Source organism: Adiantum capillus-veneris, chromosome 8 (genome assembly GCF_014529385.1).
Source record: "Adiantum capillus-veneris isolate H3 chromosome 8, ASM1452938v2, whole genome shotgun sequence".
Classification (NCBI taxonomy): domain Eukaryota; kingdom Viridiplantae; phylum Streptophyta; class Polypodiopsida; order Polypodiales; family Pteridaceae; genus Adiantum; species Adiantum capillus-veneris.
The window spans coordinates 74796443-74824262 of record NC_140938.1 but is presented as its reverse complement, the minus strand read 5'-3'; the positions used below and the strand labels follow the sequence as shown (position 1 = coordinate 74824262).

Here is a 27820-nt window from a genome sequence, read left to right as displayed (position 1 = left end):
TCAATGCCATCCAATTAGGGCAGCCTTAGTGCTCAGAGATTGTACACAATCGGACAAGAAAAATTGGCTGGCAAAACAAGACATACATCTGGCAACAACCCATCCGTGACTCTCACAAAAGGTCAGTTTCAATGCCATCCACTTAGAGCAGCCGTAGTCCATGGAGATCGTACACAATTTATAGGAAAAATGTATCAAGTTGGTAAGCTGAAATGAGCTCATGACAGATTGACATAATAACTTTTCGAAACCCAGCCGTAACGCTCACGCACGATCAAGCAAGATGCCATCCAAAAAGATCGGCCTAATAGCCTAAACAAGGTAAATAGTAATCAGCCGAACATGTTGGAAGTCTACAGATGGAATCAGCTCATAGCTTGCTCCCAAAAAAACTCACAAAATCAGTCCAAAGATAGTTGCAAATGGGCTCACAAGTGACTGCCCAACGCTCATAAACTGGTCATCAGATCAGCCCAACAGATTGCATAAGGGAGAAAGAAGCTACATGTCTCTCATGTAGAGAGAACCATTCGCTGTTTGCTGGGACGCAAGGAATGCCTCGAGTACTGACCCATCAAGCAAGAAGATCATGAAGATTCTCTCTTATGTGGGAACCTTGCCAGCTTTGCAACAGACAATCATCCCTTTTTGGATGCTCTCACCAAAGAGGGTGACATGATGATTAAGCAAGCTCGACTCTGCTAGCATGTCTGAGCAATAACGGAAGGAGGGCATGGCATGTATGGCATGAAATGCTCTCCAATGGATTGAGCATGAGATTTTTGCTGCAACAATGAGGACAATGTATTCAAGGCTTTCTTTGAAAGCAGACTCGACTCCGTCCACGATGATGCTTGCGTCGCAAAACACCAGTAGTTGGAACTTTAGATGGTGGCAGGTCGGCCTCGAGAACCTGTTTCTTGCTGGCTCCACTTGATTCTACGGGCATCCCATGCCCGAGTCAAGTTAGAGTAACGTGAGCTTGGACTTGCTTGATCGAGCCCTTTGTTGGTAGCTCAATCTCCTTTGGGATGATCAAGGCGGTGAGACTATTTCGTGAAAGATTTAGTTGCATTAGTATGGCTGGCTTCAAAGAGCTATCACAGTGCACCAACTGATCTTCTAGACTCTGCAACATGCTTCTCATGTCATAGATGTAGCTACCAATCTCATTGTCTATGTTGTTGGCAACTATCTCAACTACATCAAAATTGTCATGCTCTAGTGCTATATTGTCTTCCCCTGCTCCAACTATGGGTTGTAGGCCCACATGGCTCAAAGCTTGAACACTATCTACGATGGGGAGAACTTCGTGAAGATGAGGAAAGTGCCTCTCAATTATCAGTCAAAGTCCATATAGATGCTTACATTCTGATCCCCAATCCGCACAATCGCAGTAGTTGGATTGCATGCTGACATGACCAGTTTGAGGCCGAAGTAGTGCTAAGGACTTTGAATCGCATGTGTCCTTCCTCTATCACTTCAAGGGTGCTTGGATCCACCTCAAATCGTTTAAGAATCGATTCGCCTGCTACTAGCTTGGCTGCATGTTGCTTGCTTGATCCAAAACGACTAAAACACTCGGAATCAGCTGAACGGTTGTCAAATTGAAACAACATGAGCTCAACATTTGGCAACAGCAAAGGCATACTCTCAAGTGAAAGAGAACCGCTCTTACCAATCTCTTGGTTTTGCTTGAAGAACTTGAGAAGAGTTCCCCCAATATATGTCCCATGCACTGAATCACCCACCAACACATTCAACAAGAACAAAAGAAACCTGTTTATCTGTGCATTAAGCAAGGTATACTTGACATATTTCCATAATTGCTCAACCAAGTTTGTAGTATCCACATTCCCATGTTGAAATAGACGACCGAATCTTGGCCAATAGCTTCGCCACATACATGTGATGCCACACCAGCCAGTGGATACATACCGTCGAATATTTTCATGTGCCTGATACACTTGCAATAGCTCATGGTACCTTGCATCAAATATATCCTCTCTAGTTGCATGCATCAAATTTGACATGCGATTGTACACATTATCGCGCTTGTCCTTAGGGACCTATGCACAACAACACCATGTGAGTACGACAGTCAATTCATAGACATGAGCTGACACAAAGAACACATCAAAGAATGACCTACTTGGGGCAAGAGGTTCTCAACCCATGCCTTCTTGACATGAAACCAGCATAGAAAAACTTTGCATGCGACTTGTTTCCACATTCCATCCTTGTCTTCTCTCCAGCAAAAAGAATCTTGATCCACAACCTTGAGGATGGCTTTGAGCTCTTGCTAGATCTTATCAATGACAATGGCTGCGGGCCGAACGTCACCTAACCTTGCAAAGATCATCTTGAACGTGAGCTCTAGGGCTGGCTAGTACCCACATCATTGCTGCATAACATCAGCCATACCGGAATCCCTATGCTGTTTTGGTTTGGCAAGAAAGCACCATAGAGCGGTAGACCATAAATGTTTGTCTTGAAAGTTCTATCCACGGCCCATGAGTTCCGACGAGAGAAACGAAAAGCGACTTGTAGCATCCACTCGTCTTGAATGAGGAGGATGAATGGCTGCTTGTTCTCATCAGGGTTTTGGGGACTGTAAGGCTGCACAAAGATTATCTGTCCATACGAGAAGTATACTTGAGGATGCATGCTCACCCATCCAGCTTAAGAAGTTGAGAATGTAGTATTACCTTCTCCAATTCTTGAAAACATAGAGCCTCTGCAAGCATCACACCCCATTCATTACCTACAAAGTTACCTACAATCAAAAGAAATGTTGGATCAAATGCTATCAAAAACTCAGCAAAGAAAAGGCTTCTTAGAAATTCCAATGGCAAGCTAAGTACCACCAGTGTGCATTTGATGAAACAGCATTTGCACCTCTTTTGGTATCATAAAAAATCTGTAGATTACACGATCTAGCTCAGATGCATTTACCATGTGAAACCTTTCCTTGGAGATCGACATCCCAACATCAAACAAATCATCCATACAGCATGCAACTACAGTTGAATGCATCGGCAAGTGGTAAAGGTCAGCACGTGAGCTAGGTATGTGCCTAGTGTGATCACCATGGATTGCGATAGTCACCCTATCACCATCATGACAGTGTTGAACCACCAGCCTAAACATGCACCCACCCCTCTTTGACTTTCGTTGTCACCGCTTATCCGCATCTCTCCGATCTATGATTCCACCTCGATGGCAAATGTATTCTTGTAGCCACTTATATGCTCTATGCTTCTTTGAAGATCTGACTAGGACTAGCCGTGTGTGATGCTTTATCATGATTCTTGTCAACCGTTGCTCGACTTGAGATGTTGTTGTCTCGATTGAGAGGTTGGGCAATTTGCGGTTCTGCTACTAATAGGCATCACAGCTACATCACGATCAACGATAAGCATCCACATGCAGTGATTGAGTCTTTTATGTAATCAAGAGGCAACCCATGTTGTCTCTTGTCTGTGCACCATTCCTTCTAGACAGACTTGAGAGAGGCAGCCACTCCAAGATGATTGTCATGTGTCAAAGGGCAATGGGCTGCATGAACAATGTGTGCCCAATCTTCCATAAAGGCAACCTTTAGGCCAGTAGATTTCAAGTGCAGGCAGCGTATTTCCAGCCATATACCTGGACAAAGCATCAAAGAGTCTTTTCATCCTATTCCACTTCTTTAAATCAAACAATCCCCGACCATCGAATCGCTTGAAGTATTGCTAGTGACATGGTCTCTGTCCCTCCCAAATCTTTGGCCATTAAGGAGTATGTCATCTCATCAAAGAAGAAAAATGTTTTTGATGTGTATGAAGACGGATCTAAGGCAACCCAAGAGCATTGTGAATGCCAACATGCGACTGAGCTGGAACTACCTCCATTGTTTTGTGGCCAGTAATCCATGCCATCATCCTCGTTGATGGGCCAGTCATCTGACGATTCTCCTTCAGTTGTTGTTTCACCATTAAAATATCTACTCAATGGCCGGTCTTCAATTACATTGATGGGAGGCATCTAATACACAACATCTCTCCCTCTCTCTCTCTCTCTCACACACACACACACACACACACACACACACACACACACACACACACACACACACACACACACACACACACACACACACACTACCTGGTTCAAATCCATGCTGCCTTTGAGCTTCCAATCTCCTATAGAGTCTTCATCTGATTCTTGTCTCAGATACCAGCCTCCCCTTCTCCTACTCTCATCTCACCTCCGATTACTCATTCTTGATCTAATCTCTGATTACCCTGCATTCCCACGAGGGAAATTTGAAAATGGGATGCCCGCGCAAGGCTCATGCCACGTTGGCCCACCATTTGCCACCTGGGACTCCACCTCAGCCCATTCGCGCCACGTTTCTAGTCCACGCCACCCTCTCGTCCGAGTTTACCTCCTGGCGTCCCCGTTTACCAAACCCTGTCCAAGTTTACTTTTTTAAGCCACGTGTAGCGTCCCAATGGCATCAATCACGACGCCCTACTTCTGCGCCCTTGATCCCACTGTTTGGGCTTCCTTAAAGCTCCCATGCCCCTTAGTGTTGAGGGTGGTGCCCGTTCACTTGTTTGGCTGTGCGTTTATTGTTGTTGTTTCTTGCTTGTGGTTGTCCGAGCCCCAATTGAGTAGCACGGGAGCCTTGACGGGTGTTTAGAGGTCGCCTCTCTTGTTGCCTGCCCTGGATTGCCTCAACACACACACGTGCATGTGCGTGCGCGCACACACACACACACACACACACACACACACACACACACACACACACACACACACACACACACACACACACACACACACACACACACACACACACACACATGCGATGTGCAATAGGATTGCATGGGATCATTACACAAATGGGGTCTGAAGGCTCATATGGAGAGTATCTATGCAAACAAGACAAAATCTGGGTGCTTACCTTTTTGAGTATATTATAGGCATCACTTGATCTTGAGGTACCCAAAAAGCTACACATAAAGAATGTAGCCTTTGGGAATACTTTCAAATAGATAGAAGAGTATGACACACAAGTGAACCTACTCAGTAAATTTTGGGTTTTCTTAAATTTTTTCTCTAATTTGTGTTATATGTAAAATATGAAATTGGATGTATGGATATACACACACATAAACTAGTTTTTCTGGTTCTCTCCTACTATACCCTCACATGAAGTAACAGGAAACCCATATAGTGACAATTATCTCACACCGAGAACCATGATGAGGAGGCTTGACAAAACTATCTGCATATCAAAATGCTAGCAGATTTTTCAAAGTTTTGTGGCTTCACATGTATACTCACATATGAAAATGAATGATAGATGATGATACTCTTTGAAATCTACTTGATCTTTTTAAGCCTAATAAGAAAATGCAGACGTCATGTTGCTTGATAGCACTCCTATCTAGCTACGATGCTAACCATAAAAGATCTTCAATAGATTTATAGAAATAAACTTTGATATGGTAGTTTATGGTGGGCTTTTAAATCCAATAAACTTTTTGGCTTTACATTTGCATGCCTTAAAACCTCGAATGAGGGTCTCTCAAGAGATGGAAATAAGTGGTTGAGGTGCTTTGGGATCTTGGATCATTTAAGTATAGCTAGGATAAATTACTGACTATGTCTGTATTTTCCGCATGACATAATGTCAACTAGTTTTTTTGATGGCTTTTTTTAATGGCTATCATCTTGTTTTTTTGGGTATTTCATATGCATTACAGTCGTTGGAAAACTAAGAACTACCTTTTGACAATTCAGATAAATGTTTCCATTTTTAATGCCTTGAATAGCTCATTTCTAGCTTGTACTCACATAGATATGGCATGTTTTTCACACTAAAATAGTGTAACCAACAATTCATATCTGGATAGGAATCACATAGTGGTAGCAGTTTTGCTGGGTAGCTCATGTTGTTGATAGGTAAACCTTTTTACTAGAGAGGTATATGGTTCATTGATTTTTTTTCTTGGTTGACCATGTGTTGAGAGTAACGTGTATGGTGGATGTATACATCATTATATTAGAGAATTATACTAATAAAGTTTTTTGAGATGTTGACTAGCTGTTTGTATTTGGCTCACACTCCCATAAGAAGGGATGCAATATGGTTTTCCACTTGTGCTCTAGATGGATCATTTCAAACTTTCTCACATAAGGTTTTGCAGTTACTAAATAGTTGGGCTGACATATCATTCGGATTGACCTTGCACGGTTTGTTTTGACAAAAAACACATAGTTTTTTGGACAAAAGGTTTTTTTTTTTTTGCTAAAACCAAGTTGGTTAGCTTTCAAACTAGTCCTCTGTTTGAGGACAGATTGAATGGGCAACCAACTCGTAGGACACCACATTTGTACTCTATTAGTTTTCCGAGCCAGTGTAGTAATACTGGGTGTAAATCCTGATTACAAAGTAGTGGATCAATCCCCTAAGTTGTAATGCTGTAATGATATTTGTAAAGGTCCGTGTGAGCCGGCCACTGGCCATTGAGAAATCCCTAGGTATAAAGGTCATAACCTTAATGTGAAAGGAAGACTTATCTTTAGAGAGAAGAAGGGAGCTCTGAAAACGTATGCTCAAGCTACGAAGTTGTTCCACCTTGTAATCATCGCAATTAATGAATGGGTAATCAGATTTTAGTTTTGAAACTTGCATTGTGTTTTGTGTTCCTCTTTCTTTGCTCTTCCATTCTAGTGTAAGCATTGTCAGTTTTGCTGTGGGTCACGACTACGTGTTAGTGAGCCTTAATTGAACATTTGAGTGCTTAAAACATTGTTTTTAGTCGTTTTGACCATAGGAGAGTGTTCTTAGACCATACGATGACCTTTTTGGACTGATCTATTGCAGTTTTCAAGACCTTTTTCATGATGAATCGTGATTTTGGTACCTTGTTGGATTGCGATAAGAGTTGGTAGGATAGTGCCCCTAGGTGTCCTAGGGGTCTAGGACACCTAGGGGCACTATCCTACCAACTCTTATCGCAATCCAACAAGGTACCAAAATCACGATTCATCATGAAAAAGGTCCTATAAACTGCAACAGATCAGTCCAAAAAGGTCACCGTATGGTCTAAGAACACTCTCCTATGGTCAAAACGACTAAAAACAGTGATTTAAGCACTCAAATGTTCAATTAAGGCTCACTAACACGTAGTCGCGAACCACAACAAAATTGACAATGCTTACATTAGAATGGAAGAGCAAAGAAAGAGGAACACAATGCAAGTTCCAAAATTGAAATATGATTACCCATTCATTAATTGCGATGATTACAAGGTGGAACAACTTCGTAGCTTGAGCATACGTTTCTCACAGCTCTAGGTCATCACGCCAATTTGGCACTCGAACGGACTCGAAATGCAACGAAACTTTAGGAGGAGGTCTAGGACACCTAGGGGCACTATCCTACCAACTCTGGTTGCAATACAACAGGGTACCAAAATCACAATCTATCATGAAAAAGGTCCTAAAAACTACAATGGATCAGTCCAAAAAGGTCGCCCTATGGTCTAAGAACACTCTCTCAAGGTCAAAATGACTAAAAAATAGTGATTTAAGCACTCAAATCTGCAATTAAGGCTCACTAACACGTAGTCGCAAACCACAACAAAACTGACTATGCTTACACTAGAATGGAAGAGCAAAGAAAGAGGAACACAAAACACAATGCAAGTTTCAAAACTAAAATCTGATTACCCATTCATTAGTTGCGATGATTATAAGGTGGAGCAGCTTCGTAGCTTGAGCGTATGTTTTCAGAGCTCCCTTCTTCTCTCTAAAGATAAGCCTTTCTTTCACATTAAGGTTATTGACTTTTATACCGAGGGATTTCTAAATGGCCAGTGGCTGGCTCACATAGACCTTTACAAATATCATTACAACATTACAACTCAGGGGATTGATCCACTACTCTGTAATCAAGATTTACACAGAGTATTACTACACTGGCTTGGAAAACTAATGGAGTACAAATGTGGTGTCCGGCTATGTGTCCAACTAGTTGGGCACCCGTTCAATCCGTCCTCAAACATTCCTTCCTAATTTGTGTCGTCCCTTGACATGACCTTGTGCAATCTTGTCATAGGGTTGTCTTTAGCTTTGTCTTCAGCTTGGGACATGCGTTGTCGTTAATGACGTTCCCCCTTCCTTGAGTGATGCGTAGCTGCCATGTTGTTGACACGTGATTTGATCTTTGATTTTTGAGGCAACTTTTCTTCTTGTTTCTTTGTTGCCAGCCTTGGCCACCATGAGGAAGGATTTTAATGTTTTTTAGTTTATAGAACCAATCCTCTTTTTGGAGTGGACTTTATGATGGGTATGCTTTCTATGTCCATTGTACTTTGAGTTGTCTGCAATAGGCCACCAATGTTGAAGCATTGTGTGGGCTACTTTTGATTGTTATTGATCACTCTCTCGTGGAATTTATCATTGCTTGTCATTGTAGGTCCTTTTTTTAACTTGCCATTTTTTTATGGAGCTATGTTGTTGCCCTTGAAGATAAAAGATGCTCTTGATAAGCATATGGAGACTTGCAATGTTTTCACCAAGTCGTTGTCGATTGATTTGGATAGCCATTTCCTTATTGTTGATGTATAAAAATATATACAAGAGTGTGGTGATGGGTGTCTCTAGATTAGGGTCTTAAAACCTGGATGACCAAAGGGAAAAACTAGTGGGAAAAAAGTGCCTTTGGTATACGCTCTTATTGGAGTTGAGCATTTGGACTTGAAATACTTGTCATGTAAGGTGAGTGTTTGGGAGAAACAAAGCAAGAGTGCCTAATGCAAGTGTCAATTATGGGATACTCTATATGCTTATGAGAAATTTTTCAAACAAAAGCATGTAGTGTAAGAGTTGGAGTTGATGGGTGCTTCAAGGAGCAAATGAAGCACATTGGACATCAAAGGACGTCTAAATAGTGAGGCGGTCCGGGGCAGGCAACGAGAAGAGCAACCTCTAGACACCCTTCAAGGCTCCCGTGCTGCTCAATGGGGCTGGGGCACAACACAACACAAACCAAAACAACGAACCCACAGCCAAATCCCAACTACACCAGGGGCACCACCTAGTTTAAGAGCGAACTAGGACGCAAAAGAGGAGAATCGTTAGAGCAACCCACAAACAAGCAAGGAATTTACACTAACCCTAACACCAATGGAACACTCTCACACACTAAAACACGAGAGAGAGAGAGAGAGAGAGAGAGAGAGAGAGAGAGAGAGAGAGAGAGAGAGAGAGAGAGAGAGATAGTGATGGTGCTCGGGCTGCTTTGAAACGTATCGGCAATGATCAAGCAAACACAACTATATATTTAAGAAAGAGAGAGAAAGGGGGAGGGGGTGCTTGTTGCATTAATACCTTCTCACAAATCTGTCATGAAAAATCAAAGTGAGATTAGTATTTGTTCAACATAGCTTGCGTAAATTTCACCACAACACATCACAAGAAAAGCCACCCCAATCACTGTCTTAAGGCCAGGGGAGTCCTCTCCACCCTGTTGCCCTCTTACAGTATGTGGGACTTATGGCTAGATTGATGACAACACCAGAGACAAGCTATCAAGAACTTAACAAAAAACACCAAGACACTTACACATCATTGTTGTCCATTACTTCACGTTGGAAGGGAGACAAAGTATCCAAGCTTAGTCCAAATCCACCCTCCTTGATTCAGCGAATGTTGGGCTTACACTAGTAGGAGAAATGATAGATTTCCTACTCTCAATTGAATGATCACTCTCTCTCTTACAATGGCATAGAGTTCCCTTGCTAATCCCCTATTACAACACATGCACATGCATAAGACAATGAGCTTCCACTCAAGAGCTCCTTCTAGAGAGGTTGAGCTTGGCTTCTCAAGCTATAGCATAGTGCTCTTGCTTATGGCTCCCCCTTTGTGCTAGCTACACCCTCCTTTTATAGCAATTTTGAAGGCTAGGGTTACTCCTCTAACCATGGTTGGGTTAGATTTTCAGCAATTTATCTAATTTCTTTTGCTTGGAATTATCAAGAAGTTGGTGAGGAAAGAGAGAGGAGAGAAATGGAGGTGATAGGACTTTTCATAGTGGGTTAGTGTTAGTAGTGTTAGTATTAATTTACAAATGGAATTGGATATTTACAATGGGAGTATCCATGTAGGATACAAATAAGGAAGAAAAAAACTCTTAAGAGGTAAGAAAAGGTGGCTTTCTTACAAGGTTGATGCTCCAAGTGTCTTGAGTAGGGCCGATTTTGACGCCTGTTGACGGTCCACTAGCTTTGACGGTACATTTTTTCTCCACTCTTGACCTTCCTTGAGAGACAAGGTAATTGAAGCTGAGTAATCAACCACCATGATGCTGTCTTTTAAGAGAAGAGGCTGAATTTTGTGGTTTTTTTGATAGATATGGGTAATTTGGAGGAGGAAAAATGAGACTAGGTGGTCAATTTTGGAATGGAATTGTGTGTGGGAGGTATGAGTTCACCATGGTTTCTCTTATTCTTCAAGGTTGAGGAGAAGGTGAGTAGTGTGCAGAGAGGAGTGGTGAGAGATGGGGATGATGAGTGGAGAAGTGTGTGTGAAAGAGGAAAATGATAAAGTGGAAGAGAGAGTGTGGCTGCATAGCATGGGAAAATTGAGGTCCACTAAAAAAATCATAGCTCACAGCTCGTAGCTCAAAAAAATATGAAAAAATTTGAGGCAAAATTTCAGCCCACGAGCTACAACTTTTGTTTGTATCACCTTTTCAAATTCGGAGAGCAAGTGAACTTTAAAAATTCAGCAAAACCGATCGTTTTTTTCCACTGCAAAGGTCCTTGTGGGGTCCTTCTTTGGATGATTCTTTTGAATACCTCCAAGAGTGAGCCCTCCATAGTGCATGTATGCATGCCACCTACCCTTGACCTTATTTGGTAGGTCTATAATTGAAGATATTGTTGAGATTAGGATATAAGTGAATAGTACAACTAAGAAAATCAAATATTGAGGGGTCTAAAAAATATGTACATGTCAAATATAAATAATATAAGTGGAAAAAATATAAAGGGGTCAAAAGAAATTTCTCTCATTATAAGGCTACCATAAAAAGATAAATATTTTTGGTGTTCTAATTTTTTAGAAAAAAACAAAATAGATGTAGGAAGGGAAAAATCAAAATAGTGAAAAAATATACACATAAATAAAACTAGTTTTTTTGGATTTTTGTTGGGGTGGAGTTACACCAAATATAAGAGAAGCTTACATGAAAATATTTCTATATGGAATAAAGAGTATGAAAAATGGTAAGAAAAAATTGTGGTAATGGTGAGGCAATGTACAGAGCATAAATAACACACACCTAGGTAGAAATATTTAAATAAATACCAAAATAATTATGAAAAAATCTTTTATTTAGGCCCTATATATAAAGAAATATTTACATACGCATAGGCCATAATATAATTATATATTTTATTATTTTTTTATTTTTTATTTTGGCTCAACTAGCCCAATGACTAGCTAATTGAGGGTTTTTTAAGAAGATATGGGAAAAGTCCCGTGACTCACGCACGCCTATGTACAGTGAAATGGTAGGGATAGCCACAGTGTTTGGGTGATTTTGGTAGGGTGAGGTAACTCACTGTGGTAATTACAAAGAGCCGAAAAAACGGCTATCATTAGCCCTCCCCCTGGATGATGGTATATTCATGTACCATCATAGAGCATCTTTTCCAAAGAGAGTGCTTCAGAGTCCTTGACGAGATCTTTATTGTTTGGCCCCTCAGAATTTTGGCTAGAGTTACACTCATGCTTCATGTAACAATACTTACATGAGACAGTGGCCTTTTGACAGATCCTTTGGTAGATCCTTTGGTAGATCCTTTGGTAGAAGGCGACTCAAATAGGGCTTCAAGCGATACCCGTTTACTTTCCTGGAGTGCTCTTTACCATTCAAGTCCATAAGCTGATAGTAACTTGAATTGAAAGCCTTCTTGACTATGTATGGCCCTTGCCATCTAGTTTCAAACTTGGCATCAAAACGATTATCGAGTCGATTGTCATACCTTAGCACCAGATCTCCTTCATTGATGCCTTTGTCCTTTAGTTTCTTGTCAAGCTTCTCCTTCGCCTGTGTAGCTTTCCTCTTGTAGCACTCGTATGCTGCTTCTCTTTTTCACTCAAGCTCAGCTAAGGTAAGAAGTCGATCCATCCATGCTTCTTGATCATCTTGTGCTGATTTGTCATGAAGTCGCATTGTTGGAATGTTTAGTTCAATTGGCTGTAAAGCCTCTTGACCATAGACCAAGTGAAATGGTGTGAACTCCGTGGCTTCCCTATATGTGGTTCGATACGCCTACAAGGCACCATCCAAGAAGTCATCCCACAACTTTGTCTTGTTTTGCACCATCTTTCTAATAATGCCTGCAATGACACCATTAGCTTTTTCTACCAAACCATTTGATTGAGGATAGTAGGGTGTACTGTGACGATGTAGAATGTGAAGTTCTTCACAGACTTCTGTGAGCAATCCCTTTCTAAACCCTAGACCATTATCAGAAACAATCTCCAAAGGTGTGCCAAATCTACAACAAATGTGAGTGTAGACGAATTTGCTCACTGTCCTCTCATTTACCTTTGCCACACTTTGTGCTTCCACCCACCTAGTCATATAGTCTACAGCCACTAGAATGTAGAGTTTACCATTTTTTGTCCTAGGCAGAGGACCCATAGCATCAATGCCCCACTTTTCAAACGGTCCATTTGCAAGCACGATTTGCCTTGGACCATAAACCAATCTTCTATTCCCATTTACCTGACAATTGTGACAACTTTTACACCAATGTTGGACATCCACATGCAGACTTGGCCAAACATACCCCGCAAGCAAAATCTTCTTCACAGTTAATTCTTGGGCAAAATGACCACCACATGCTTCTTCATGCAAACCTTTTAGAATGGCTGGAATTTCCTCAATAGTTGGTACTCTTCTGCATACTTGATCCCTCCCTCTTTGATAGAGGGGGCCTTCTAGGAAGAGATATGCGCTTGCCTTCTTCATGAGTCTCCTCTTTTGAGCCTTCGTGAAGTCTTGTGGAAACTCGCCCTCCAAAATGTAGCTAATAATGGGAGTCAATGACTCCAATCCCTGGTATCTCGGTTGCTTGACAGTTGCTGCCACCATGATGACCTGCACTTCTTTCTCAACACATGTAACTACTTGCTGTGCAAGTAAATCGGCATCTTCATTCTGTTTCCTAGGAATATGATATAGTTGCACTTCTTCAAATTGATTAAACATCTTACGAATGGCATGAACTTTTGTCCTTAAGCTCTCATTCTTGCATGCCCAAATGCCTAAAATCTGTTTAATAATGAGAAGTGCATCTCCCTTTACCATGAGACGTTTTATCCCTTGGCCAATGCACATCTTCAAACCATGAAGTAGAGTGTCATATTCTGCTTCATTGTTGCTAGCTGAACTTGGTAGATTGAACTTCTCTTTCATGACCACCTCTCCACTTGGGTTGAGCAACACTAGCCCTCCCCCTGCTTTTCCTGTGGCTCGACGAAAAGCTCCATCAAAGAACAAGGTAAAAGCATTAGGAATACTTTTTGGTGGTGGCAATGGTAGGGTCTTTACTTCAGGCACCTTAATCTCCTTTTCGTGCACCCTATAAGTGAGAATCCCTGCCAATTGTGCACGCACACTATCTTCTACCTTGAAAGAGTATTGAAACTCTTGCAACTCCATAATCTACTTTGAGATCCTAGTACTAAGATTCATTTGAGATGACACCCAAGGGAACAAATTTTCTGCAGTGAGAATTACAAAAGGTTTTGGTAGCAGGTAGGATCTAAACTTTCTCACCGCAAACATGAGAGAAAGCATCATGAGTTCTGCTTCTGTGTAGTCTCTCTCCAAAGCATTCATGACCCTACTAGCAAAGTAGATGGGTCGCATCCTTGTACTATGGGGATCTTGTTGTAGCAACAAAGCACCAATTGTTTCTTTCCCAGCACTAGAGCTAACAAAGAATGTGTACTCCCAACAAGGAGGCATGAGTGTTGGTAGCTCTGACAAAATGACTTTAATGTTACAAAAGTACTCTTCAAGCTCATCAGACCATGCAAATTCTACTTGTTGTGTCAACTTTTGCAAAGGGTGAAGTAACTCCGAGGCTAAGTGAATGAAGCGTGATATATACTTCACCTTTTGAATGAATGAGATGACCTCTTTAAGACTCTTGGGTGATGGTAGCTCAATAAGAGCCTTTGCCTTCGAAGGATCCACTTCAATGCCTTTGTAAGAAACTTTATGACCAAGCAAGATTACTTCATCCTCACCTATATGGCACTTGTTGGGGTTGAGTTGACCTCCCATGTCGTAGAGCTTCTTTAAACCTTCTTCTACCCTTTGTAGATGCAATGATTTTGAGCTATAAATGCAAAAATCATAAATAAAAACCCTAATGGACCTTCCAAAGAATGCTTGAAACACCATGTTCATGAAGCGTTGGAAAGTTGCAGGAGCATTTGTCAGGCCAAATGGCATGACTCTAAAAGCATAACAACCCCAAGGAGTGATAAAGGTTGTTTTCAATTGATCCTCCAATGCGATACCTATTTGAAAGTAACCCGAGTAGCCATCACACACAGTGTACTTCTCATGACCAGCTACTTCATTTAGTATCTCATCCTGAAATGGGAGGGGAAAGTGATCTCTTTTTGTTGCCTCATTAAGTGGACGATAATCCACACACACCCTCCACTTGCCGTTTTTCTTAGGAGTGACAACAACGGGAGAGACCCACTCTGAATTCTCCACTGGATAAATGAAACCTGCTGCTAGAAGCTTTCTTACCTCCTTGAGTAGAGCCTGCTCCTTAATGACTCCCAGCCTTCGTAGCTTTTGAGCCTTAGGTGTGGCCTCTGGCTTCAACTCAATCTTGTGTTGAACAACAGCTACTCCACGCACATCGGTGTAGTCTTTAGCAAAAAGCCTCGGAAATTTCCTTAGCACACATTTGAACTCCTCTCTTTCATCCTTTGTAAGTCTTGTAGACAACATACCTTCTAACATTCCTTCATCTTCTACCTTTTGGTTCTCTTGGGAACCTACCTCTTCCAAACCTCGAGAAGAGGTCTCCTGGTTGTTTGGCTTAAACCTTACCCCCATGACTTCAATGGAGGACTCCTCTTCAGTAATGCTGCCGCTACTTTCTTCTTCTGAAGTGTTTTCAGTCCAATCTTCTTCCGTCTCACTTCGAGATAATTCTTCATGGAGCTCCTCTTGGCGTTGCTTCTTCATGTCAAAGACAACCTTCTTGTGATTGTCATTCCTGCATATTAGCTTTCCACTCTCCCAATCCTGCAAAGCTCGCATTTTCATTAGCCATGGTCTTCCTAGGATAAATGGATAACCACTTCCCTTGGTCGACATAACATAAAAATCCACTGCCTTCTTAATGCCAAAGGCCTCCACAAAAACATTTTTACAAATGCCTACGCACCTAGCCTTGCTATTGTTTGCCATTTTCACCTTGATTTCAGGTGTCTCATGGATGTGCATGCCTAGTCTTTGCATGAGCCCTTCTGTCATGATGCAAATTTGTGCACCCCCATCCACTAGACCTTTCCTAACCAATCTTCCTTTTATGTAACAATCTAGCACAGGTGTAATATCCTCGTTCATTTCAGCATGTGCAATTTTTACAACAGGAAAACTCTCTTTTACCTTTCTCCTAGTGCTAACTGCCTTTGTTAAATCCCTCCTAACTTGTGGGCATAATGCAAGAAACTGAGGCCATGAGATATCAGGACCCTTACCTTGCATGTCTTCCAACAGGTTGTATGGAGCCATACCATGTCCAAGAGGGAAGTCTTGGAGATTGATATGACGTCGAGTCCTCTTAGCTTCCTTGGTCTCCTTTGCCTTCTTGCCTTGTCCATGGTCACTCTGTGATGGGACACCCTCTTTCTCTTTACCTTTTCCTCGGCCACGCTTAATGCCATTTGCTTCCATGTCAACCTCATTTGAGTTTGTCACCTCTACCACATGCACATTTGGATTTGGCAAATGTGGAACTCCTTCTACTCCTTGTGGAGGTGGTCTTGGTCCATTTGGTCTTTGTAGAAGCCTTGGTTGTTGACCAGTTCCTTCACCTGCATTCATCACTGGGTAATTCAAGTTAGGTCTCCCTGGCTCCCCACGGGGCCAAGGACAATTATACATCCCATGTCCAGACTCTCCGCAATTCCAACATTGCAAGACTCTCCTAGGTCGTGGATCTCGCTCTTCAGACTTCTTTGCTTGTCCCTTTGGACCTACAGCTTGTGCAAGGTGAATTGACAGGCTGCTTAAAGATTCGTTTAACTTCTCAATTACTTCCACCGTTACCTCAGGAATCTCCCTCGATGTTGATGCTTGTGACTTACCTTTGGGTCTAAGACCTTCTATTGGAACCTCTCCCCTTAAGCACTTGAGTTTCCTATATTTCTTAGCAGCCCTAGTTTCAGATGCATCAAAGGTAGCAGGTGCACTCGCCTCAACTTTTACCTTAAGGTCAGGAAAGAGTCCGGCTATGAACCTCTCCTTCTTTAGAAATTCTGCACCATCACCAGGGTTAGCAACATTTCGTATCCATAGAGCCCAAAGACGTAGAAACTCTTGCTTGTACAAGTAGTAGTCATCTAAGTCTTTTTGCTTATGAGAAACAATGTCTTGCCATAATTTTTGAGTGTTTTGGGGATCAAAGAAGTATTTCTTGAAACGATTCAAAACTTCTGTGTAATTCCCCTTAACTTCCTCAGGCAAAGAGTCAAACCAAGTACACGCATCTTTCCTAAGGACCACCTCAAACATTTCTACACGTTCTTGATCAGTTATTATCCTCTTGATACGGCAAGACATCTTGAAATTTGCTAAAAATAATTCTGCATCCTCTCTAGGCTCTCCAAAGAAAAGAGGATATCCAGACATTTGGCGTTGGCTCTCCATTGAATTGATTTCAAAGTGATGCGTTTTTGTTTTTTCTTTCTTTAAAAGATTTACACAATAATATTTTCTAAATTGCAATCTATTGTACAACAAAATAAAAATATTCACATCAAATGACCTATGATAATCAATAAGAGGTAGAATGACAGGGTTTAGTGACGCAAGAATTTCTCCTGCTCTTTGGGCACCAAACATGAATACCATACGTTGTTGAAAATGGATTTTTCTACTAATTGCAATGTTTACTCTAATGTGTGGAGTGAAATGAAAGGGAAAAACCTGTATTCCTGGGCCATTATCCATGGTCTATGCATGACCTCATTCTTAAAACAAAACAAAAATATAGACGTCCAAACTAAGGTCGTACCTAATGAGAGGCAAAATAAAAGGATTTACTGATGCGTTTATCTCTACCAACCTAAGAGGACCTAAAATTCTACGAATTACTCGCTGAAATTGCAACTTAGTACTAACAATTATGTGTACCTTTTGCCTTGCAATGGGAATGAAGGGATCATACAAATTCTCGTGATTCATGCAAGCTACTTGATTATGCTAAAGATTGAGCCTTCACAAAACATACACAAGCCTGTCCTCCGTGGGGGCACCAATTTGAGGCAGTCCGGGGCAGGCAACGAGAAGAGCAACCTCTAGACACCCTTCAAGGCTCCCGTGCTGCTCAATGGGGCTGGGGCACAACACAACACAAACCAAAACAACGAACCCACAGCCAAATCCCAACTACACCAGGGGCACCACCTAGTTTAAGAGCGAACTAGGACGCAAAAGAGGAGAATCGTTAGAGCAACCCACAAACAAGCAAGGAATTTACACTAACCCTAACACCAATGGAACACTCTCACACACTAAAACACGAGAGAGAGAGAGAGAGAGAGAGAGAGAGAGAGAGAGAGAGAGAGAGAGAGAGAGAGAGAGAGAGAGAGATAGTGATGGTGCTCGGGCTGCTTTGAAACGTATCGGCAATGATCAAGCAAACACAACTATATATTTAAGAAAGAGAGAGAAAGGGGGAGGGGGTGCTTGTTGCATTAATACCTTCTCACAAATCTGTCATGAAAAATCAAAGTGAGATTAGTATTTGTTCAACATAGCTTGCGTAAATTTCACCACAACACATCACAAGAAAAGCCACCCCAATCACTGTCTTAAGGCCAGGGGAGTCCTCTCCACCCTGTTGCCCTCTTACAGTATGTGGGACTTATGGCTAGATTGATGACAACACCAGAGACAAGCTATCAAGAACTTAACAAAAAACACCAAGACACTTACACATCATTGTTGTCCATTACTTCACGTTGGAAGGGAGACAAAGTATCCAAGCTTAGTCCAAATCCACCCTCCTTGATTCAGCGAATGTTGGGCTTACACTAGTAGGAGAAATGATAGATTTCCTACTCTCAATTGAATGATCACTCTCTCTCTTACAATGGCATAGAGTTCCCTTGCTAATCCCCTATTACAACACATGCACATGCATAAGACAATGAGCTTCCACTCAAGAGCTCCTTCTAGAGAGGTTGAGCTTGGCTTCTCAAGCTATAGCATAGTGCTCTTGCTTATGGCTCCCCCTTTGTGCTAGCTACACCCTCCTTTTATAGCAATTTTGAAGGCTAGGGTTACTCCTCTAACCATGGTTGGGTTAGATTTTCAGCAATTTATCTAATTTCTTTTGCTTGGAATTATCAAGAAGTTGGTGAGGAAAGAGAGAGGAGAGAAATGGAGGTGATAGGACTTTTCATAGTGGGTTAGTGTTAGTAGTGTTAGTATTAATTTACAAATGGAATTGGATATTTACAATGGGAGTATCCATGTAGGATACAAATAAGGAAGAAAAAAACTCTTAAGAGGTAAGAAAAGGTGGCTTTCTTACAAAGTTGATGCTCCAAGTGTCTTGAGTAGGGCCGATTTTGACGCCTGTTGACGGTCCACTAGCTTTGACGGTACATTTTTTCTCCACTCTTGACCTTCCTTGAGAGACAAGGTAATTGAAGCTGAGTAATCAACCACCATGATGCTGTCTTTTAAGAGAAGAGGCTGAATTTTGTGGTTTTTTTGATAGATATGGGTAATTTGGAGGAGGAAAAATGAGACTAGGTGGTCAATTTTGGAATGGAATTGTGTGTGGGAGGTATGAGTTCACCATGGTTTCTCTTATTCTTCAAGGTTGAGGAGAAGGTGAGTAGTGTGCAGAGAGGAGTGGTGAGAGATGGGGATGATGAGTGGAGAAGTGTGTGTGAAAGAGGAAAATGATAAAGTGGAAGAGAGAGTGTGGCTGCATAGCATGGGAAAATTGAGGTCCACTAAAAAAATCATAGCTCACAGCTCGTAGCTCAAAAAAATATGAAAAAATTTGAGGCAAAATTTCAGCCCACGAGCTACAACTTTTGTTTGTATCACCTTTTCAAATTCGGAGAGCAAGTGAACTTTAAAAATTCAGCAAAACCGATCGTTTTTTTCCACTGCAAAGGTCCTTGTGGGGTCCTTCTTTGGATGATTCTTTTGAATACCTCCAAGAGTGAGCCCTCCATAGTGCATGTATGCATGCCACCTACCCTTGACTTTATTTGGTAGGTCTATAATTGAAGATATTGTTGAGATTAGGATATAAGTGAATAGTACAACTAAGAAAATCAAATATTGAGGGGTCTAAAAAATATGTACATGTCAAATATAAATAATATAAGTGGAAAAAATATAAAGGGGTCAAAAGAAATCTCTCTCATTATGAGGCTACCATAAAAAGATAAATATTTTTGGTGTTCTAATTTTTTAGGAAAAAACAAAATAGATGTAGGAAGGGAAAAATCAAAATAGTGAAAAAATATACACATAAATAAAACTAGTTTTTTTGGATTTTTGTTGGGGTGGAGTTACACCAAATATAAGAGAAGCTTACATGAAAATATTTCTATATGGAATAAAGAGTATGAAAAATGGTAAGAAAAAATTGTGGTAATGGTGAGGCAATGTACAGAGCATAAATAACACACACCTAGGTAGAAATATTTAAATAAATACCAAAATAATTATGAAAAAATCTTTTATTTAGGCCCTATATATAAAGAAATATTTACATACGCATGGGCCATAATATACTTATATTTTTTTATTTTTTATTTTGGCTCAACTAGCCCAATGACTAGCTAATTGAGGGTTTTTTAAGAAGATATGGGAAAAGTCCCGTGACTCACGCACGCCTATGTACAGTGAAATGGTAGGGATAGCCACAGTGTTTGGGTGATTTTGGTAGGGTGAGGTAACTCACTGTGGTAATTACAAAGAGCCGAAAAAACGGCTATCAATAGCTTCCACATTTCGAAGAAGGGTTTTCAATGTAGAAGCTTGTCCATGCATACCTCACTATGCTAAGTGTGTGAGTGTCTTTTGGACTTCCTCCTTCACTTACCACTATACTACAATGACTTTGACTCTATGCTCACCTATATTAGCATGAGCGATTGTGAGTTCCCCACTCCGTCGTCTCAAACAAAACGTGGTGGCCACTAGATCTACATCGGAAGCAACAAAGTGGTTTATGGTTCATCTAGTGGACGATCTGTCATCACAAAGTGAGTTGAGTTCGAGCCTAGTAGCATCGAGATCTAGTTCCACCCCGCAAGGGAAGCGTGATTAACTTATCTAGCGATCCTAAGACCCACCTTCCAAAAGGAGAGAAGTCCCGAGTGCCTTTTTCCCCATGTTTTAGAGGCACGTACACTTGAGGCTTCACCGCTCTTGGGGCAATGAGTAATACTAGCGTCGATTTATAACACTATGGGGACGGAGAGTTCTTGACCAATCGGGACCACCCTTCTCATAGGCATTAACAACCCGAGCCAAGCCCCCACTTTCCACCCCATACTCACACTTCCTTTGTTACCTAATTACTACCACAATGGTTGTTCAACATATAAGTTCTTTGTTTATTTTTTCGATTCACAAGTTCTTTAATACAACCCTTCAACCAGTATTGCAAAGCGGCACCAAGACAGTAATTCTAGTAAAAATTCACTCAAAAACTCATTCATTTAAAGTTCCAATGTTCTGGGGGTACAACATCCCTCCCCTAGCGAGAGTTTACTCCTCCCGTTGTCCCCTAGTTGCCCATACAACTAGGTTGTCCACCGTTTAACCAGCAGTCGTGGACTTCCACCGCTTAACCAGTAGTCGTGGATATCCACCGCTTAACCAGCAGTCGTGGATTCAAGAGCCCTTAACCAGGAACTCTAGCTCCTGCGAATAACTTCGCGAGCTGCCCCCTGTGATCAAGAGGGGGTTCGGACTAGATCAACATTGGAATTGAGAATGAACTAGCTGAGCTATATTTTCCCTAGCAACCAATCTTTCCTACTTCAGACAGTATATTCCAAAGCATTCTTTCCTACTTGAATATAAAATACAATTAATTTAAATGCCGTGGTTTCCGTTGATTTCCAACATGTTGGGAAATGTGTTTTTCATCCTACCTTATCGAATGCAATGTTCCTTTAACAAACTTGAATTAAAACTTGACCTACCTCCACAATTTCCTCGTCATTGCTCTGTGAGATGGCTGGTACTTGGTCGACCATGGGAGCTTTTCCCTTTCCATTAGTGTTGCTTGTCCCCACCTCGCGGTCGTGGGAGCCACCGAAACGAGTTCTCTTTACCGGGGCCATTTTATACTCACTACTTAATTGAAAACTTGGAAAAAGAGAGCTAACATTCGACAGTAACATACAACCATGATGACGGATTAGTTTCAATAAGCAAATCCCCTTGTACGAGAGGTAGACTTACTTCAAGACATAGAGAATCCCGATAGCACCATACTTGTTCTATGGGAATAGGCCCTAAGGTTAATTACTTGACCTAGATAATTATGAAATTCAGAATTTTACTTAATTAGTTCTACTAGAGATGAAATAGACGTGCTTAATCACTTCTTAATGCAAGTAGAGAATTGCAGATTTACTGTATGCATAGATGAGAGGATTTCTCCCTTCCTAATGATTAATGATGGATTAATTTTCCCTAATTAAATCCTAATCCATGAGCAATTGATTCTAATTTAATTATTTACACATTATGGAGTAATAGAATGCAATGGACCATTCGCACCTCAAAGCTGACTTGATTTTTAATCACAACGGTGACTAGTGGATGATTCCTTAAACATGCATTAAACTATGATTAAGAGTGACTAATTGCTTGCATGATTCCTAATTAGATTAAGATTTATGCAATAGATCATGGATACAGAAAATTAGAGAGTATCTAATGAGTATTTTGACTATGATTATGCAATAGATCATGGATACGGAGAATTAGAGAGTATCTAATGAGTATTTTGACTATGATTATGCAATAGATCATGGATACAGAGAATTAGAGAGTATCTAATGAGTATTTTGACTATGATTATGCATACTAGATGCGGAATTAAGAGGATATTAGAGAGGGAATTAGAACAAGCATGGATTAAATAGAAAATTACCGAGGTTACGGCTGAATTCCTCTCAAAATTCTGATGCAAGGACCTCCTTGAGACGAGAAACGGGCAGCACCTTCCCTCCTAGCTCCTCTTCCAAAGACTATGTCTGCCGGCAGCACCTCCTCAAGGTGTGTGCATGTGTGTGTGTACTTAGTGTGTGTGTGAGCATATATGTGTGCTTGTGTGTGTGTGAGCATACATGTGTTCTTGTGTGTGTGTGAGCATGCTCTTATATAGGCTCACAAGGTGAAAAATCCAAATTTTCCTGCTATATGCATATGGAGGAGTACTCACTTCATGCATGGTAGCTCTAGTTGCATACTTACCAAGTGTCCCAACTTGCTCAAGAGCTCACTTAGTCTCTCTCTCTCTCTCTCTCTCTCTCTCTCTCTCTCTCTCTCTCTCTCTCTCTCTCTCTCTCTCTCTCTCTCTCTCTCTCTCTCTCTCTCTCGCATGGAAAGTAGCCCACGAGCCTTGTGAGTGTGTGAGGGTGCCCTCTTATGCCAAACTCAGTCTACAGTGGCCTGGAGCCAGTTCCCACACAGCCCCCGAGTCCCGGTGCCTCCCCGCACAACTTTAGGAAAATTTAATTTTAACCTAAGACGGGCAATACGAATCAGAATTTAATGCCGGAACTTTCTATACTAAGATCTAACTAAGGTGTATCAACCTGGGTACCTGCCATATTTAGCAGCCCCCTCGGCGTGCGAAAATGCATTTTTTTTCAAATTTGGGATACGGGTGCAGTTTTTCGAGACAGTCAAAACTGACGGGTCGGGTGACCAAAAACTTACTATTTTTGAAAATTTCCACAAAAATTATTTTAATTCACTTTTGGAAGCTTTATGACATTCTAAACATCATGGCATCGACAAATGTTCAAAAACTGCTAAAAATAGTAACTTTTTTCCATTATGATTGTTTCATGGTACAATGGTGTTCTTTTAGCTCGGGGTCGGCGGAGACCTTACAGCGATTCAACATAAATATGCTCGACTCTTCGAGCTTGAGCAATACCTAGAATAACTAAGACATTAGACCACATAGAATATTACATGAGTTTTGGGACTAACGCCTCACTCATTTAGTGGCTTAGTTGCTCGACTCTGACTTTTATGCCATGTATTTTTAATGTCGACTTGGACTTACCTGGTTAAGGCCAGAAACCCAATTCCATAAGTTCTGGAAATTTAGGCCTCTTCCATTGTGTTGGTCCTTGGATGCCACCATTTTATCGAGTAGGTTGGCATATTTTGGCTCCTCTTAACTTGCTTGTCGTATGTTGTCACTACTTTGTGAAACAAGTTCTTCAACTGTTGTAGAGACTGATGGAGCCTTTGCGTCTATTTCCATGAGAAGCAATTGTCGAGATGTGTGGGTTTTTTGTGATTGAGTTCCCACTAGAGATTTGGGAACCCATCTTGTTTCTGGTCCTTGTGTGACCGTCTTTTGTATTTGCTCCTTTTGCTTGTTGACTTGATGGACACTAGGCTTCGGTATCGAGATTTGATGATTTCCTTCGTAGAAGACTTGATTTTGGAATTGATGATGAGGTAACTATCTAGAGGTTGCAGCAGCTTTGGTTGCAATTGGTTTCCGTTGGATGTTGGTTGTCCTTGCTTGCTTTGGGGTAGAAGCTTGTGATGCATGATTTCTCTTGGTTGTTCCAGGTTGAGCTACAATTTTTGCGAACCATATTTGAGTGTTACCTTCATAAAATCCTTGTGCTTTGAGTAGCTTGACTGGAATCATCCGCCGCCGCTGCTTCATCTGTGTTTGTTGGGTAGCTTGGATAAGGTTTGACTTCAGCACCCATTCTTTTTGCATTGCCGTTTGGAAGGTCTTTTCGTTTGCCTTTTATTGTTCTTTCGCTTGCCTGAGCGTTTTGTATTCTGTTGATAGCTTGGTTCGCTCGTTGTAGAACTCTTTGGTTGAGGTGAGTAGATCCAGGCTATTACTTTAGGCTTTTTGGCTCAAGCATTAGCGTTTCCTTGGAAGTAGCCCTGAGCAGCGATTGACTCATTTGATGCTACCGATCCTATCACTTTTTGTTGTTAAAGTTGAACTTGACCAAACTGAATCTTTGACTTTGATCTGCTCTTTGGATACCAATACTTGGTTGACATTCTTCGGCTTCTTCTGGATGCTTCTTTGTGATGGAAACTTTGGTTGATAGACTTTTTGCTTTGGTTTCCATTGCATTGTCGATGGTGTAGCCCTTGAGGTAGAGGCTATGCGGGAAGTTTGATGGAGGCTCGTTGAAGGTAGAGTCATCTTGTAAGATTGATCTTCTTAGAGTTTACCTTAGCTTTACCTTTTTTCGTGATGGTTAGCAATTTCTTCTCCGCATGGATTTGAGAAGCTTCATGGAGTCTTATCATTGTCGTGGTTGAAGCTTTTGATTGTGGTTGAAAGAAGATGTTCCTCCAGCTTTCTATCAAGACTAGACTCTCCTTGATGTGATGGGATTCAATTATGTGGAAAGTATCCTTATACTCCTCGGTACTCAACTTGAGTACGGCTTCTGCTACGCCAATGCTAGGAATCACCGTTTTAGAACTTGTATACACTATCTCCTCTAGCTAGGTGATTGGCGGCTATCCCATCGTTATCCACGTATCATAAGACATTAGATTCTTTGCTGCTTCTGGATCTATCACTGTCGAACATGTGATTTTAAGACCTGTTTCTCCGCTTATGCTGAATTTGATCATTGTAGGAGACAATTGATCTTCTTCCTTGTCCCTGTTCTTCTTAGGATCTTCCATTTGCTGAACACTTGACGTTGAATTTGGAAACATTTTTCCTTCATTTGCTTTCATTTGCACTTTTTTTTGGAGTTGGCTTCTTTGAAATAGCTTTTGTTGATTCTTCAGGTATGTCAATGATGACATATTCTTGTGGTTGCTCTGCTTTCTTGCTTTTCATTTTTGCCTCATGCTCCATGATGTAGCTATCTATCTCACCTTTTGTGCTTTCACACTCATAAACCTCATTAGCTTCCTTCAACACCTTTATTGTAAATAAGGGAGTCATATCATAGCCATCTTCATCGCAAAATCTGGTAAACGTTACCTCATTTACACAGACATCAAGAGTTGCCAAATTTAACTTTTGGTTTAGTGCAAAAAAATCCATTTATCTGCACTTACACTCCCTCTTACTTTGGGCTTTATTTATAATTTACCCCTTGGCCTAGATGATTAAGCTACCCGATCTATTTTGTGTAACTTATCCCCTAAATTGGGCTTTTGTCCCATTTGTCGGACCTTTCTCTTAGAATATTATTGCTCACTCCTTTTGAATAGCTTCATATTCTCTTGTGTGGCATTAACTCATGCCCTCTTCCATGCGCTTACTTCTGGAAACTGTAGCTTTGTCTGCTTCTCCCTTCTACCCGTCGAGCGATCTTGCAAACCTATCGTCCTCTTGATATAATTTCCCCCCCCCCTCTCTCCCCCTTGCCCTCACATACAGGTGCACACATACTCCTTCTCTCCCCTATAACTTCTTGGATATTGGCTTTTGTTGCAGCTCTATAGATCATCTGATGCTTTAGTCCTTACAACCTTTGATTGCATCGGGATTTATCACTAGATATGTTGAATGCTTTGCAATCTTCAAGGCTATTGGAAGTTTATTGGCTCAACTAGTGCCTATATAAACAAGTGAGGGTTTTTTAATCCCTCACTTAGCCTTGATGTGTTGTATTATGATTACAATAGAGAGTGAGGGTCGTTGCATTTTTTGCATTCCTGAGTACTACAATATGGAACTTAATGAGAAAACTATTGGCTCTTAGGTGAGCATTCTATCTTTACTTAGAAATTGTTTGGCTTAGCTGCTATTTTCATTACTCAAGAACTTGGCTTCCTCTACTCGGTTGACCTGCACAACTTAGTAGTTTTTTGTATAGGATCATTGGAATGATGCCTCATTCTTATTATATTGCACAAAAATGAAATTAAATAGAGTTGTTTTTGTACAAATCTCTGTCTAGTTATCTAAAGTCAATTGAATTTTGGATGTTATGTTCTTTTGTGTATATGTATTAAGTTTAATACAACAACACACCCACACACCCACACACCCACAAAAGATTAGACTAATGCTGTACTACTGCAACTAACTTTTGAGTAGTTTTTGTGAAATATTAATATGGTTGCTATTTTTTTTGGTGGCAGTCTCTCATAGTGTTGATTGCACATATATGTGAACACACTTTTTTATCAATATGGAATGCGTAGCTAAACTCATTGGGTGCTTAATTTTGATCCTAGGCAAAGGTATTTAAAATAGATTCTATAATGTACGACATACCATTTGGGTCATTTATGCACACCTTGTTTTTTTTTTTTGCTAAAGAAGGCATATTTGTAAGGCCCCTGTTATGAGGAGAAGCCATCGTGCATGAGAAAAATCACTCATCAAAAAAACAAAAATTCACACCGTTGGAATATTCTTTTTCACCAAAATTTTATGGCCAAACAATGACCAAAAAATATTGAAAATTGACTGATTTGTTGGTTGATTGGCTAGTGGCCGGTAATCAATGGCCGGTGGCTGAATTCAATGGCCTATGGATGAGTTTCAAATGGACTTGGATACGGCTACAAATGGGCAAATGGCCAATTTCTAGGCGGACTTTCCTAATCAAAGGTGGCCACACATGGATGCATGGGAAGATTCTACTTGAACTCATCTACACAAGGGCGGCTCTACACACGGGTGTGTCTCATTAGAGAGGGCAACCCTTTTGGCCTACAAAATGAGGCCTATTCTACACACAAAATGTGTGAAGGTGTGAGTTGGTCAAGTGTGAAGTGGTGGTGAGAGGGAAGCAAGGTGGAAGTTCCATAAAGAGTTACTACTCCCTTTGTAATCTACTTCAAGTTTGAAGTGCAAAGCCATTAAGTGGCTGCTTTCTCGTTGGCATATCCCATATTGGGTGAATCATGTATATTGTGTGCTCTCTCTCTCTCTCTCTATTATCTCTCTTGTGTTTGAAAATTATCTCCCTCCATTTAGTAAAACACTTTAATCCCTACTTAGCTACACTTCTATTTCCTAACAATTTATGTCACAAATTAATTTGTTGTTTATATTTGGATTCATACTGAGAATGTACATTGGCTTAAGTGGTTTGATAGCATTAAGGTGCTCACTATACACCCTCATGAATTAAAAAACAATCTACATATGACTACCCTTTTCCCCCCCGCATGTAGTGTGGGAATGCGCGTGCGTGCACACACACACACACACACACAAATATCTCAACCATCAAAATTTTCAAATTTTGAACAAAAAATTGGAAGAGTTTCTAGTAAGCCCTTTTT

At 40.9% G+C, this 27820-nt stretch overlaps 1 pseudogene; it reads right to left on the bottom strand.

Annotated features, from left to right (window-relative positions):
- Positions 1 to 1364: 1364 nt before the first annotated feature.
- LOC147452385 (uncharacterized) lies at positions 1365 to 2985 on the bottom strand (annotated as a pseudogene).
- Between the last annotated feature and the right edge of the window lie 24835 nt (positions 2986 to 27820).